The 15,887-nt window shown below is 42.2% G+C and overlaps 1 protein-coding gene across 1 annotated transcript in view; it reads right to left on the bottom strand.

Moving 5' to 3' along the window:
• The window catches only part of LOC118395428 (protocadherin-16-like), a 201,745-nt gene extending 185,858 nt beyond the window's left edge, over positions 1 to 15,887 (bottom strand). Inside the window, exon 1 of the mRNA XM_052521787.1 lies at positions 15,475 to 15,887. The gene's annotated coding sequence lies outside the window, so the exon portion shown is untranslated. The remainder of the gene's footprint in view (positions 1 to 15,474) is intronic.

Raw genomic sequence — 15,887 nt, 5'->3', positions numbered from 1 at the left:
AAGAAGAGTCCACATGTTTTGGTTGCGGGCCGTGTCAGTGTCACTGTATTGTCCTCAAAGCGGCCAAAAAAGTTATTTAGTCTGCCTGGGAGCAAGACATCCTGGTCCGTGACGGGACTGGTTTTCTTTTTGTAATCCGTGATTGACTGTAGACCCTGCCACATACCTCTTGTGTCTGAGCCGTTGAAATGCGATTCTACTTTGTCTCTATATTGACGCTTAGCTTGTTTGATTGCCTTGCGGAGGGAATAGCTACACTGTTTGTATTCGGTCATGTTTCCGGTCACATTGCCCTGATTAAAAGCAGTGGTTCGCGCTTTCAGTTTCACGCGAATGCTGCCATCAATCCACGGTTTCTGGTTTGGGAATGTTTTAATCGTTGCTATGGGAACGACATCTTCAACACAGGTTCTAATGAACTCGCTCACCGAATCAGCGTATTCGTCAATGTTGTTGTTTGATGCAATACGAAACATATCCCAGTCCACGTGATGGAAGCAGTCTTGGAGTGTGGAATCAGATTGGTCGGACCAGCGTTGAACAGACCTCAGCGCGGGAGCTTCTTGTTTTAGCTTCTGTCTGTAGGCAGGGAGCAACAAAATGGAGTCGTGGTCAGCTTTTCCGAAAGGAGAGCGGGGGAGGGCCTTATATGCGTCGCGGAAGTTAGAATAGCAATGATCCAAGGTTTTGCCAGCCCTGGTTGCGCAATCGATATACTGATACAATTTAGGGAGTCTTGTTTTCAGATCAGCCTTGTTAAAATCCCCAGCTACAATGAATGCAGCCTCAGGATATGTGGATTCCAGTTTGCAAAGAGTCAAATAAAGTTTGTTCAGAGCCATCGATCTATCTGCCTGGGGGGGAATATATACGGCTGTGATTATAATCGAAGCGAATTCCCTTGGTAGATAATGCGGTCGACATTTGATTGTGAGGAATTCTAAATCAGATGAACAGAAGGACTTGAGTTCCTGTATGTTGTTGTAACCACACCACGTTTCGTTAACCATAAAGCATACGCCCCCACCCCTCTTCTTACCAGAAAGATGTTTGTTTCTGTCGGCGCGATGCGTGGAGAAACCAGCTGGCTGCACCAACTCCGATAGCGTCTCTCCAGTGAGCCATGTTTCCGTGAAGCAAAGAACGTTACAGTCTCTGATGTCCCTCTGGAATGCTACCCTTGCTCGGATTTCATCAACCTTGTTGTCAAGAGACTGGACATTGGCGAGAAGTATGCTAGGGAGTGGTGCGCGATGTGCCCGTCTCCGGAGTCTGACCAGAAGACCGCTTCATTTCCCTCTTTTACGAAGTCGTTTTTTTGGGTCGCCGGCTGGGATCCATTCCATTGTCCTGGCTGAAAGGCAGAACACAGGATCCGCTTCGCGAAAGTCATATTCTTGGTCGTACTGATGGTGAGTTGACGCTGCTCTTATATTCAGTAGTTCTTCTCGACTGTATGTAATGAAACCTAAGATGACCTGGGGTACCAATGTAAGAAATAACACGTAAAAAATAATAATAAACTGCATAGTTTCCTAGGAACGCGAAGCGAGGCGGCCATCTCTGTCGGCGCCGGAAGTAACACATTGTAAACGCTAGTGTTTATGCATAGTATGTCATTGTTTCTAGTAACTTTCTAATTGCTGTACATTATTATGTAAAACGAGTTTCATACTATTGCCTTTCAAATGTGTTAATCGCTGTTATTGAGAATTTTTCTGTTTAGGGGATGCATGGATTTAAATGCCAAGTTAGGGTAGGTCCTTTTAGGATGCTGTCTCCTCATTTAGGGAAGCATGGTCAAAGTTTAGCATGGTCAGCGTCATTGAGGGCTTCAACCATGCTTCTGTCATTTTAAAGTAGTCAAAGTAGTCAACCGGGTGGGGATTCCTATTGGTTGTTGCCTCAATGGCGCTGCCGATAATGGCAGATCGCCCCCATAGAATTAGGAATTAGAATACTAGAATGGACTTTAACCTTATGGTGGGATAAAGGTCAGCCATTTTGGTCCGGGAGATGGTCATCCATGGTTTGCCAGTGCAGCGATAAGATATTGTGTAAAATAATTAATTTGAAGAATTTATCTGCACTGTATGTTAGTTAGCAAGCTAGCCAGAGGAATGATTCCATACATTTTTTTATTATCTGATAATATGCCAACATAACCTTTAAACAATGTAGTCAATCCACAGCCTAACACTGTCTGAAATCAGTAGTAGATTGTAGGATTTAGAAAAGTTGTAAATGTGACAAGTAGGCTACTGATATTGCATCATGTAATAGCACTTTCATCTTTCCAAGAAAACAAAACATTTATACATTTATGGTCTGTTTACATATATCTTAGGCTATTTATACAGAACAGTATAAACTGTATCTATGATTATATGGGGCGGCAGGTAGCTTAGTGGTTAGAGCGCTGGGCCAGTAACCAAAAGGTTGCTCGATTGAATCCCCGAGCTGACAAGGTACAAATCTGTTCTTCTGCCCCTGAACAAGGCAGACAACCCACTGTTCCTTGGCCATCCTTGTAATTAAGATTTTGACTTGCCTAATAAGACAACATTTTAGGTTTACAATGATTCTATTATACAATTTCTGATATATCACGTGCCTTAGTTTTATTTTCCTGCATAAATACAATCTGGATTATGCTTTTAGTGCCATTCATACCAAGTAAACTGGTCTGGATTTCTCTCTAGAATTGCAGGAGATTAGCTTTAAAACTGCAACATTTTCTCTCAGCCTCATGGCAAAAATGAATTGTAGGAAGTTAGCTGTTTCCCCCAATGCTGCATCATTGCAGGGGGACCCGAGAAACTGCGGTACGCCACTGCTAGGTAACATGCTGTTACTATAGCTATGCCACATTATACTCAGATATGTGAGTTCATTGGCATTTGCCCTGTGGTTGAGGCACTTTAGCCTTTGTCCTCAAGTTAAGATAATATGACTATTTTGGACAATTAAGTTTATTGTATTATTTTTCATAATTTTTCATGAACTACGTATTTTGCATCTTGATTCAATCTTCAACATTACCTGTTAAATAATGACCACCTCTTTTTGATCTTGATTCAGTCTTCAACATTACCTGTTAAATAATGACCACCTCTTTTTGGTCTATGATTCAGTCTTCAACATTACCTGTTAAATAATGACCACCTCTTTTTGATCTTGATTCAGTCTTCAACATTACCTGTTAAATAATGACCACCTCTTTTTGATCTTGATTCAGTCTTCAACATTACCTGTTAAATAATGACCACCTCTTTTTGATCTTGATTCAGTCTTCAACATTACCTGTTAAATAATTACCACCTCTTTTTGATCTTGATTCAGTCTTCAACATTACCTGTTAAATAATGACCACCTCTTTTTGATCTTGATTCAGTCTTCAACATTACCTGTTAAATAATGACCACCTCTTTTTGATCTTGATTCAGTCTTCAACATTACCTGTTAAATAATGACCACCTCTTTTTGCAGCTGATCCTTTGACTTTGTCTCAACTGTTGCTGTCTAACCTCACAGACCAAGTGCACGCACGCACACACACACACGCACGCACACACGCACACGCACGCACGCACGCGCGCGCGCGCACGCACACACACACACACACACACACACACACACACACACACACACACACACATAGCACATGTGGCCCCTAATTATAGAAAATGGCCCAGTTCAAGGCTAAAGAAAATATGGACACGGCTACTTTGTAAACTGCTGCAATATCTGCTCTGGGCGGCACTGTGAATGGAAAACATGCCTCATTGTTCAAATCAAAGCAGGTTTTTAAATAACCTTTAAGTGTTATTAACCTGTTGGCACCAATTGATTTCACATCGCCAAAAGTTATTGCAAAATGAGTCTTTACTGTGTTGCGGTCCTTCAGTGAGAGGGGGGTCACATCCTGGTTGCATCCCAAATAGCACCCCATTCTCTACATATATAACACGACTTCTGACAGGCCCTGGTCAAAAGTAGTGCACTAAATAGGGAATAGGGTGACATTTGAGACTCAGACTGAAACACATAATCTGTCCAAACAAACGCTGCTGCCTTCCTCTATTAGCCTGAGCCACCACGTCACAGAAGGGTGCCAGAGTTCTGACATTTCCCAAGTTTAGAGCTAAACAATCTGAAATAAAGGCCACTGTCAAACATAGTGAACATTATAGGCAGCGCTGCCCACAGATGAAACAATCCCAGATGGCCGATCCACTACCAGCCTGTTTCATCTCCTGAACCACGGCAGTGTCCCAAATGACAACCTCTTCCCTATATAGTGCACTACTTCTGACCAGAGCCCTATGGGGAACCTTGTGTGCCCTAGTCAAAAGTAGTGCACTAAATAGGGAACAGGGTGCTATTTCAAATCAAGTTTTTAAATAGTGACACGAGGAATAAATACACAGTGAATAACAAACAAATAAAAATAACAAGTAAAAATATTAATACAGGGAGGACCAGTACCGAGTCGATGTTCCATCTTTTCTATATTCCAGGAAATATTTTGTTAGTCCCCACAAGGTCAAATGCTATTTCTAGGGCATTTAGGGTTAAGGTTAGAGTTAGTGTTAAGGTTAGAATTACGTTAAGGGTTAGGGTTAGGAGCTAAGGTTCGTTTTAAGGTTAGGGATAAATCAAATCAAATCAAATGTTATTTGTCACATCAAATACGACAGTGAAATGCTTACTTACAAGCCCTTAACCAACAATGCAGTTCTAAGAAAATACCTTAAAAAAGTAAGAGATAAGAATAACAAATCATTAAAGGGCAGCAGTAAATAACAATAGCGGGGCTATATACAGGGGGTACCGGTACAGAGTCAATGTGGAGGCTATATACAGGGGGTACCGGTACAGAGTCAATGTGTCAACGTGCAGGGGCACCGGTCTCGAGGTCATTGAGGTAATTATGTAGGTAGAGTTATTAAAGTGGCTATGCATAGCATAACAGAGAGTAGCAGCAGCCATGCGGTAGCAGAGAGAACAGTCTATGACTAGGGTGTGGCTGGAGTCTTTGACAATGTTTAGGGCCTTCCTCTGACACCGCCTGATATAGAGGTCGTGGATGCAGGAAGCTTGGCCCCGGTGATGTACTCGCACTATGCACTGTCGTGCCTTGCGGTCGGAGGCCGAGCAGTTGCCATACAATCCATGCCAAATCTTTTCAGTAGGGTTAGGGTTAAGGTTAGGTTTTTGGGTTAAGGTTAGAGTTAAGGTTAGGGTAAGAGTACGAGTTAGGGTTAGGTGTTAGGGAAAATAGGATTTTCAATTGGATTGAATTGTGTGTCCCCATAAGGTTAGTTGTACAAGACTGTGTGTGTGTGTGTGTGTGTGTGTGTGTGTGTGTGTGTGTGTGTGTGTGTGTGTGTGTGTGTGTGTGTGTGTGTGTGTGTGTGTGTGTGTGTGTGTGTGTGTGTGTGTGTGTGTGTGTGTGTGTGTGTGTGTGTGTGTGTGTGTGTGTGTTGGGGTGTCAGTGTAAGTACATGTGAACAGCCAACATCTTGGGAGATGTCCAATTCTTCGAAGTGGAAAAATATGCTATTATTACTCATCAAGCCTCTCAATGCTGCAATCACAGGAATATCTCTGTAAATATAATATAATAGTTTTGTGAATAATTCATAGAAGAGAAGAAGATAGTCAAATATTGAGCATAAGTAAATCAGTGCTTGGGAATAAGATGATCAATGAGACTCATATAAGAACTTTATTTAATCTTGTAAATCTTAATCTTATTTTACTTTATTTAATCATGGAAAAACTCTAAACGCATTTTAAGATGTTTGATAGGAGATATTTTGTTAAACAAAAGTAAAGCTAGACAAAGCACAAGTCCAACGATATTCTCTTCAAAACATTTTGTTCCAACTATGTACAGATCTGTTTCTGAACGCTGCTTTATCAGAAAGTCTACGGTCAGAGTAGTTCTGACACATAGGCTGTGTTCCAAATGGCACTCTATTCCCTACATGACTTTTGACCAAGGCCCATAGGGCTCAGGTTAAAGTAGTGCACCACATGCAATGGGGTGCCATTTGGGATGCAGACACAGACTAATTACAGCTAATCATCAGCCTGGACTGTATGATCACAAATCCTCAAAATGAGCTTCAAATTCCATGTCAAGATTCCAGCTAATTCAAATGAAACTTCTGAGCCTTGAAGAGCCGAGTGTTTGGCTGGGAGGGGGTTGGGACGCTGGGGCACTAGGGAGGGGAGCACAGGGCACGTTGGGGCGCCAGAGTCTCTCCACAAACGAAACCACAGAGTGAATTGTTAATCCGGACTGTCTGGATATTAACATGACAAGCATGAAGTAAAACTACACAAACACTCTGAATACTGTATTTGGAGGCCCGACTGAAACAGAGCTGTCTGGAGCCACATTCGGAGGTGCCATATGTCTGAGTACTGTGGTAATGGGGACCAGAGAGTCAGGGATGTGTTACAAATAGGGTTGCAAAGGATCGGAAACTTTCTGGAAATTTCCGGAAATTGTCCAGAAATTTTCCATGGGAAGTGAATTTGGGGAATTTTGCTTAAATTCATCAAAAAGGTTATCTTATAACAGTGAACCTTTTTTGTTGGATACACATAAGGCAATTCTAGGTCTTGTGGCATATTTTAGTTAAACTATCCCTAATTCAATGGAATTGCAACCCTCTGCATGCACAGCTCATTCTTCCATCACATGTACAGCTGATTCTCAAGATCTTGCACACTAATGAGATGCTATTGAGTCCACACTACTACACTGTCTGAGCCAAGGACTACATGCTTTCTGGTAAGTTTTGATTACAATACTGGGTTGGGTGAATATATTTTATATGACATACATTATTTTTAGTTAACTCGTAAATAGTAGCCTATAGCAAAGTGTGTTTAAATAATTTCTAACTTGTTAACAATTTCTGATGGTTAGTTTTTGCTACTATGTGGGTTTTAGCTTGCTTGAGCCTACTAACTGAGGAGTGTTAATTCACCTGTTTCCATACAGTTTAATTTTAAAACATAATTAACTACATAATCTCCAGCCCTCAACCAGTATTCTACAAGGGCACAGACACAAGGGACAACAGACACACCAGTCTCTACATTGCAGATGAGCTGAAGGCATTCATCAATGACCTTGGACCACAGAAGGTATTTGCACTGGTGATAGACAATGCTGTGAACATGAAGGCTGCTTGGTCGAAAGTGGAGGAGTCCTACCCTCACATCACACCCATTGGCTGTGCTGCTCATGCATTTAATCTACTCCTCAAGGACATTATGGCACTTGAAATAATAGATACACTCTACAAGAGAGCCAAGGAAATAGTTAGGTATGTGAAGGGTCATCAAGTTAGAGCAGCAATCGACCTCACCAAGCAAAGTGAGAAGAATAAGTGCACCACATTGAAGCTGCCCAGCAACACCCATTGAGGTGGTGTTGTCATCATGTTTGACAGTCTCCTGGAGGGGAAGGAGTCTCTCCAAGAAATGGCAATATCACGGTCTGCCAATATGGACAGAATCAAGAGGATCCTCCTGGATGATGTATTTTGGGAGAGAGTGATAAGCAGCCTGAAACTCCTGAAACCTATAGCTGTAGCCATTGCAAGGTTTGAGGGAGACAATGCTATCCTGTCTGATGTTCAGACTCGGCTTGCAGATGTAAGAGAAGAAATCCGTACTGCCCTGCCCACTTCACTGTTGCTCCATGCAGAGGAAACTGCAGTTCTGATATACATCAAAAAGCGTGAAGACTTCTGTCTGAAGGCCATACACGCCGTAGCGTGCATGATGGACCCCAAGTATGCTGGCAAGAGCATCCTGTCTGGTGCAGAGATCAACAAGGCCTATGGTGCCATCACCACCATGTCTCGCCACCTTGGCCTGGATGAGGACAAGGTTCTTGGCAGTCTGGCGAAGTACACTTCCAAGCAAGGGCTTTGGGATGGAGATGCAATATGACAGCCGTGCCAACATATCTCATCAGCCACCTGGTGGAAGGTACTTTGTGGATCTGAGGCTCTTTCCCTTGTTGCCTCCATCATCCTCCAAATCACGACATCAGCCGCCTCAGAGCGCAACTGGTCCTTGTTTGGGAACACACACACCAAAGCATGCAATAGGCTGACCAATACAAGGGTTGAAAAATTGGTGGCCATGCGGGGAAATTTGAGGCTTTTTGAGCCTGACAACGAACCATCCTCAACTAGGTTGGAAAGTGACAGTGAAGATGAGGCCTCAGAGTCTGACGTTCAAGAGGTGGACATTGAGGAGGTCCAGGGAGAAGACATGGAAGCCTGAGAGGAAGACAACCAAAGCTTTAGTTTCTAGACTATCATTTTACAGATGTATGTTCGAAACATTTTGGGAGATGCGATGGATCATTGGGGATCATTCAATATTCCCTTTCTTTTGTTGTTCAGTGAAATCATCCCATGTGAAGAGTCAACTCATTTCATTAAAATTCATAACAATTTTGTATTATTATTTGCATATATATTGCATATATATTATTGGCATATATTATTATTTCTATTGGAAGGATTTAATCCTTTGCAATTATGTCTACTTGAGATAAGGTAAAAGGTTTATGTTTCTGTCTCCATATGATATGGTAAATAAATCCAATGCAAAAAACATCTACATTTAAATAGTATTAATATTAATTTGCATATATTTCTGTTAATTCCCATATATTCCCGTTAATTCCCATGGAATGTTTCCACCTCTGAATATTCCCTAAGATGTGCAACCCTAGTTCCAAATGGCACCCTATTCCTCAAAGCCCTATGGGCCTTGGTCAAAAGTAGTACACTATAAAGCCCTATGGGCCTTGATCAAAAGTAGAGCACTATAAAGCCCTATGGGTCTTGGTTAAATGTAGTGCACTATAAAGCCCTATGGGTCTTGGTTAAATGTAATACACTATAAAGCCCTATGAGCCTTGGTTAAAAGTAGTGCACTATAAAGCCCTATGGGTCTTGGTTAAATGTAGTGCACTATAACGTCCTATGGGCCTTGGTCAAAAGTAGTGCACTATAAAGCCCTATGGGCCTTGATCAAAAGTAGTGCACTATAAAGCCCTATGGGCCTTGATCAAAAGTAGAGCACTATAAAGCCCTATGGGTCTTGGTTAAATGTAGTGCACTATAAAGTCCTATGGGCCTTGGTCAAAAGTAGTGCACTATAAAGTCCTATGGGCCTTGATCAAAAGTAGAGCACTATAAAGCCCTATGGGTCTTGGTTAAATGTAGTGCACTATAAAGTCCTATGGGCCTTGGTCAAAAGTAGTGCACTATAAAGCCCTATGGGCCTTGGTTAAAAGTAGTGCAATAGTATGAAGCGAATAGGGTTCCATTTGGGCAGCAGATAAAGTGCTTCCACAGGGGCAGGTCAAGGTGCCAGGGAAAGCCATCCCAATCATAGAGCTCTGACGTGTGTTCCCTGGCTATCCATGCACTCCCTCCCCTGGCCATAACAAACACACAGAGCATTGGAAAAACACAGGGCTTCTCCTTTCATGGTGAGGCCATCACACGCACTCACTCACACACACACACATACGTCCAAGAAAAGCAAGATCATCTCTTTCCCACATGAACGGAGACAGAATCAGACGGACCTGCCTACGGTATTTGATGGTCTGGGTGTTTGTGTAAGACTTTGTGCGAGCGAACAGGAAAAACATGCACTTCTCCCAGCAGGCCTTTGAACATGATCCTGTCTGATTTGATATTGCTATGGGCGTGGGAGTGTTGGAGCGGTTGCATCATTTGAAACACATGGGCACAGTGACGAGAAAGAGGAGCTGGAGGCTGGCTCCTGACCACATACAGTAACAGCTGAGAGAGGAGGTCAACTTCTATGGTTTTGTTTTCAGATGAATGACTCACATGTCATCCCTACTGTACCATTAGTAGCATGACCAACAATTCCATGTATTCATATTCCAGCATTTCCACAACAAGCCTGCTTTAAACGTTATATAAATTGACTGCCTATCTATCACTTCAACTGCAACTAGCTATTACAACAGTTATCTGTTGTGTCAACATGAAGGTCTGTTATTATCCCTAGTTAACACAATAACAAGATGAACTCATCTCTTGATCAAATATAAACTGTGCAGTTCTGAAGTTATCTTTTGTGCCATCTTAGATAGGTCTGTTATTCACTTTCTAGCATCTCAGTTTCAGATTAAATATGTATGTGCGGGATACGCATGGTATACAATAAACCGTCTGTCATGCCGTGTGTGTAGGTGGCAGGGAAGTCAGGTGCAGGAGAATCAAACTCAGTATAATGGAGTAGTTTAATAACGTGAAACAAAAACTCAAAACCAAAGTACATAATAAATAAATGTGGGTATTAGAACCCGTCGCACACCAATCCATAAAACACGAACACAACAACAAACAATCTCTGACAAGGACATGAGGGGAAACAGAGGTTTAATGAATGGGATTGGAACCAGGTGTGTAGGAAGACAAGACAAAACCAATGGGAAATTAAACATGGATCAATGATGGCTAGAAGACCGGTGACGTTGATCGCCAAGCACCGTCCGTACAAGGAGAGGCATCGACTTCAGCAGAAGTCGTGACACCGTCCAACGAAACAACAAAATGCTTACTGGCAGGTTCCTTATCAGCAAAGCAACAACAATAAGAAATAATAAAAGATAACAATATGAACATAAAGTAAATGGCTCAGTAGAATAGAATACATATCTTAGCATAAGTATAATACAGGAAGGAACAATGTACTGTCCAGTATGTACATGGTATTGGGGAAGGGGGGGTCAGGTGTATAAATTGAGCAGTATAATAAGAGTCAGGTAGCAGCAGTTGTGATGTGTGTGTAGGCTGAATGTATATATGTGTGTGTGTTTGTGTGTGTGTGTGTGTGTGTGTGTGTGTGTGTGTGTGTGTGTGTGTGTGTGTGTGTGTGTGTGTGTGTGTGTGTGTGTGTGTGTGTGTGTGTGTGTGTGTGTGTGTGTGTGTGTGTGTGTGTGTGTGTGTGTGTGTGTGTGTGTGTGTGTATGTGTGTGTGTGTGTGAATGAGTGAGTGAGTGAGTGAGTGAGTGAGTGAGTGAGTGAGTGAGGTGAGTGAGTGAGTGGTGAGTGAGTGAGTGAGTGGTGAGTGAGTGAGTGAGTGAGTGCATGTGTACTAAGGTGTGGAGGATCAGAGCAGCTGGTCAGTCCAGTTCAAGTGTTCAGCAGTCTGATGGCTTGAAGATAGAAACTGTCAATGAGCCTGTTGGTATCAGACTTCATGCTCCGATACCATCTGCCCAACGGTAAGGGAGATAACAGCTCATGGCTGGGGTGTGTGGGGTCCTTGATGATGTTGCGGGCCTTCCTCAGGCACCCTTTCAAGTAGATGTCCTGGATGGGTGAGAGCACAGTTCAAGTTATGTACTGGGCCATCTTCACCACCCGCTGGACGGCCTTGCGGTCGTGGAAAGAGCAATTCCCATACCAGGACGTGATGCAACCGGTCAGGATGCTCTCGATGGTGCAGCGGTAGTATTTGGAGAGGACCCGGGGACGGCATTCCGAATTTCCTCAGACGCCTTAGGAAGTAGAGCCGCTGTTGCGCCCTCTTGACAAGAGTGGTGGTGTTGTGGTCCAAGTCTTCAGTGATGTGGAAGCAGAGGAAGTTAAAACTTGTGACTCTCTCTACTGCAGTTCCTTTGATGTGGATCGAGGCATGTTCCATCACTGCTTCCTCAAGTCAACAATCAACTATTTTGTTTTGCTGACGTTGAGGGCGAGGGCGAGGTAGATGTTTAAAAGATGAACTTGTCACTAACCATTCACAGTTTCTACTAACAGATGTTTGAAGTCATACTATTATAACAGCCACATGTTAAGCAGATCATGACTTGTGGAATCATTGCCTAATCTAAAACCTCAGTCTGAGTGTCTGAAACACTGACGATGAGGGGCCTATAAACACTTAGCTGTAGGTACTGTAGGTAGCTAGAGTTTCCTTAAACCACTAGCGTGCGTGTGTATGTGTGTGTACTGTACCAGTCCAGAGGCAAGAAGGCTCCACTGAGCAGATGCTTCACGACTCTCTGTCTTGGGGGAAACATACTCTGATACACCAGGGGCCAGTAAAACTATGACAAACCATACCAGGAGCACAAACTAGGTCTATGTCCCAAATGGCACCCTATTCCCTATTTAGTGCACTAATTTTGACCAGTGCCCTATGTGCCTTTTGGGACAAACTCTAGGGCATGCCTGGTCAGCTTTAGAGGAAAATGTTCTGGCTGTGTTGTTACAACAATCCTGTCGAAAATAACCAGGAAATCCATAAATGATTGGCTTTGCTGTGTCAGACCAAGACTAGAGACTGCCAAGTAGATATGACCATCAAAGGCTGACCTGTACACTTTCAAAGTACAATGTAGCTGTATACTTCTGTTATTACTATAGTTAGCTTCCATACGATGTTAATATATACTTCTGTTACGGCTGTAAAAAAAACAACAACCAGGAAATCAATCAGAAAGTCTTGGCTCTACTGTGCTGTTGCGTTCATTCCCCTCCATACAGTATGTTATAAACCCTTTATCCTCATCATCACCCCAGGCACAGAGGCACACTGCAAATAAAGTCAAATAATTACTTCATCATGGAGCTTCTGGGACTTGACTGATGACATAATCCTTGGATTGTCATGAAAGCCACAGCCGAGGTTTCAGGCTGCGGTTTCATCCAACAATTCTGCATCATTTCCTTCACTGTTTTCTTTGTAAACTATATACAGTTTTTCTCCTCAGTCCAGCCACTCTACAGTGAATGGCTTTAGCACAACTTTTTCCTTGGCTTTAGTCTCCTGTGATTGGAACGCATCAGATTTAACCAATGGCTGCTTGCGAACTCGTATTCAGGAAATGAATGGGCCAATCATCAAAGCACTCAGACGATGCACCTAGCACTCAGACCTCCCAAAGATACAGCCTATAGGCTTTAGCTCAGTGAGCTAGCAGTCTTTTGGCATGCACTATCTTTCTATAAGAGAACAGCAAATTATACAATGAGCTCTATCTATCTATCTATCTATCTATCTATCTATCTATCTATCTATCTATCTCTATCTATTGCTTTGAGCTTCACTGATATGAGACATACTTGGCATTCCTCTCCAGTGGGAGCTAATGACTGTCATTGTTACCTCAACTATTATTAAATTATTATTGATGAGGACCAGGAATGTGCCTTGGCCCTCCCCTCATAACTGACAACATGCTGCAGGGTTCTCTGACACAACACTGGCACCCAGGAGGGAAAACACCAACATTATATTTTAACTGATGAATGGGTGGAGAGAGAGGGAAGAAGAGAGGAGAGAGGGAGAAAAGAAGGGAGGAACATCAGCGTACTGGTCTGCCAGACAGTGCTCCAAGACAATCCAGAAGGAGGATGACTTTGGAGCACCATGGGAACCAGCATACTAACAGATAGTGGCAGAGTCCAGAAGGGCACCTTATTCCCTGTATCTAGTGCATTACTTTTGACCAGAGACCTATGGTCAGAGAATATTGGCTATAAGCCTATGAGAGGAGACCTATGGGCTCTGGTCAAAAGTAATGCACTATATAAGGAATAGAGTGCCATTTCGAGTGCAAACAACCTGTTTAGGGATATGGAACCCGATTGAGTTGAAATGAATCAATTAGACATTAGTGAAAGGATTGCGAGGAACACAGTGATTCACATCAAACCCTAATGAACAGAGCCCTGTTGACACTGTAATGAATATGACCTACTACAACCTTCTGACTGTCATTATGTAGTAATCTACAGGACCAACAGTGAATTGTGACACAATGGCACAGCATTACACCCCAGCCAACAATAGAATTCAATGGATAAACCAATTTGAGAGGAATGTTTTGTGGAGAAAGGGGGGAAAAAAAATACCCAATGGAACCCTATTCCCTACATAGTGCACTAGACTACTTTTGACCAGAACCCTATAAAGTGCACTATATAGGGAATAGGGTGCCATTTGGGAAGCACACGAAGTACAGTGGAGAGACATCCTAGTGAATTATTTGACTGGTGGACAGAGTATTATTAAGCTAATTGGTTGAGATTGGTGTGGTGTTGTTTGTCTTTGACTGAATGGTGACGTTGCCAATGGAAATGTGCTCTAAGTTTAGACCATGACGGGTAGCCTACCACAGATTTAAATTCTAATCTAAAACATAATATTATTTCTCAATCATTTCAGAAAACCACAAATAATCGCTTTAAAGGTTTGATGTGTTTTTTGTTATAATCATATTATTGTTGTGTGGTTGTGTGGTTGTATGACTCTGACTGCCTTTAGAATGTCTTAAATTATATTAACTGGCAAAGCAAGGAGAGCTAGACCTCAGAAATGTATATGTGTAATTCTTTGTTACATAATTAGTGTTTGCTTGGAAGGTTTTTCTAAAAGTTCAAACGGTTTAAATCGTATAGCCTACAGTTTAGGATCTCAGCTAGAGCTATTGATCCTACAGTCTGTGTTCTCTTTTCTTGCAAACAGTGCAATATAACGTAGGGCCTATTGTTAAATGGCCTGTTGTTAAATAGCCTAAATATCCATCTTTTTTCTATCCCTTTTACATCCAATACTTAAAGCTCCCCCCTTCAGGAGAGTTGGCAGCAGCAGCCTAGTGTTATGCCGTCTGTAAGAAGTGATTGCCCCCACAGAGGGAAACAAAAGTTAGAGTTAGAACAGCAATGAGCAGAGAGGAGAGCATTCAGTCAGGGACAGATGGTTTGGGTTATAATGAGAATCGGTTTTCAGGCAGCCGTTCCACGGTCCTGCCTGCCTGTCGATAGAAGTTTCACTAGTCGGGATAATCATTAGACGATACATAATGTGTATGGGTCCATGGGTCCTGCTGATTTCTGAAATATACATATATTTAAGTTTTTTTTTAAAACAGCACTGTTTGACAATAAATGTGATGACTGTATAACTAATCAGGGTCAAGTACCCAAAATAAAGATGCAAAAACAAAAACCTGGAGTAAATTATCGAAGACATATAACACATTGTAAACACTTAAAAAACGTGAACTTTTGCACTTTGGACCCGAAAGAATAAAAACAATGTGTATGGAAAAAAAAGAGGAAAGAAGTCAAACGAAGAGATCCATCTTTAAAAGCATCCAAGCTTTAAAATTGTCTCGTTAACTTCATGATTGACTGTGTGTGATGAGGTACATGATAATGTGCTCGCCTATTCTGGACATGACAACAACGCAACGATTTGCGCTCAAGTTTTAGCCTAATAAAACGCCCATGTAACTAGTGCAATGTATAACAACGTATAAACGTATGGCAACAATGTATCGCAACAATGTATAATCATTACCCCGTAGTCTTCAGCTAGCGAGGTGAGACAGACATTTGACAGTAGTAGAACACTGCAACGAGGACTTACATTCATCTGCTCCTTCTCTGCCACTGAGCGCACGCACGTCCGTTAGCAAATATCCCAACAATAACGGTCGCTTCTTTAAACAAATCCCTTGTGGAGTGAAAAAGGCAGAGTAAAAATCTAAACTAAAGTTAAAAAACTCCTAAAATCCATTTCCAAAAGACAAAGCGGTATCCTTTCTAAACGATCCTTTAGGATGGTGAATGCGTTTTCACTCCAGCAACCTCTTGTGATTTATTCTGTACCATATTCCTTGTCAGGTGGCGAGGGATAGGCAATTCAAAATAACTTTTTCCGCGACCGTTTCCTTAGTATGGTTAAAATGTTGTAGTCAGGACGTTATCAACTTCTCGGCATCCGGACATCATCCACACTAACAATTACTGCAGCGTCTTTTTGCAGAGCTGCTGCTGCCT

The sequence above is a fragment of the Oncorhynchus keta genome, chromosome 1, assembly GCF_023373465.1.
Source record: "Oncorhynchus keta strain PuntledgeMale-10-30-2019 chromosome 1, Oket_V2, whole genome shotgun sequence".
Classification (NCBI taxonomy): domain Eukaryota; kingdom Metazoa; phylum Chordata; class Actinopteri; order Salmoniformes; family Salmonidae; genus Oncorhynchus; species Oncorhynchus keta.
This window is presented reverse-complemented; position numbering and strand designations above follow the sequence as displayed.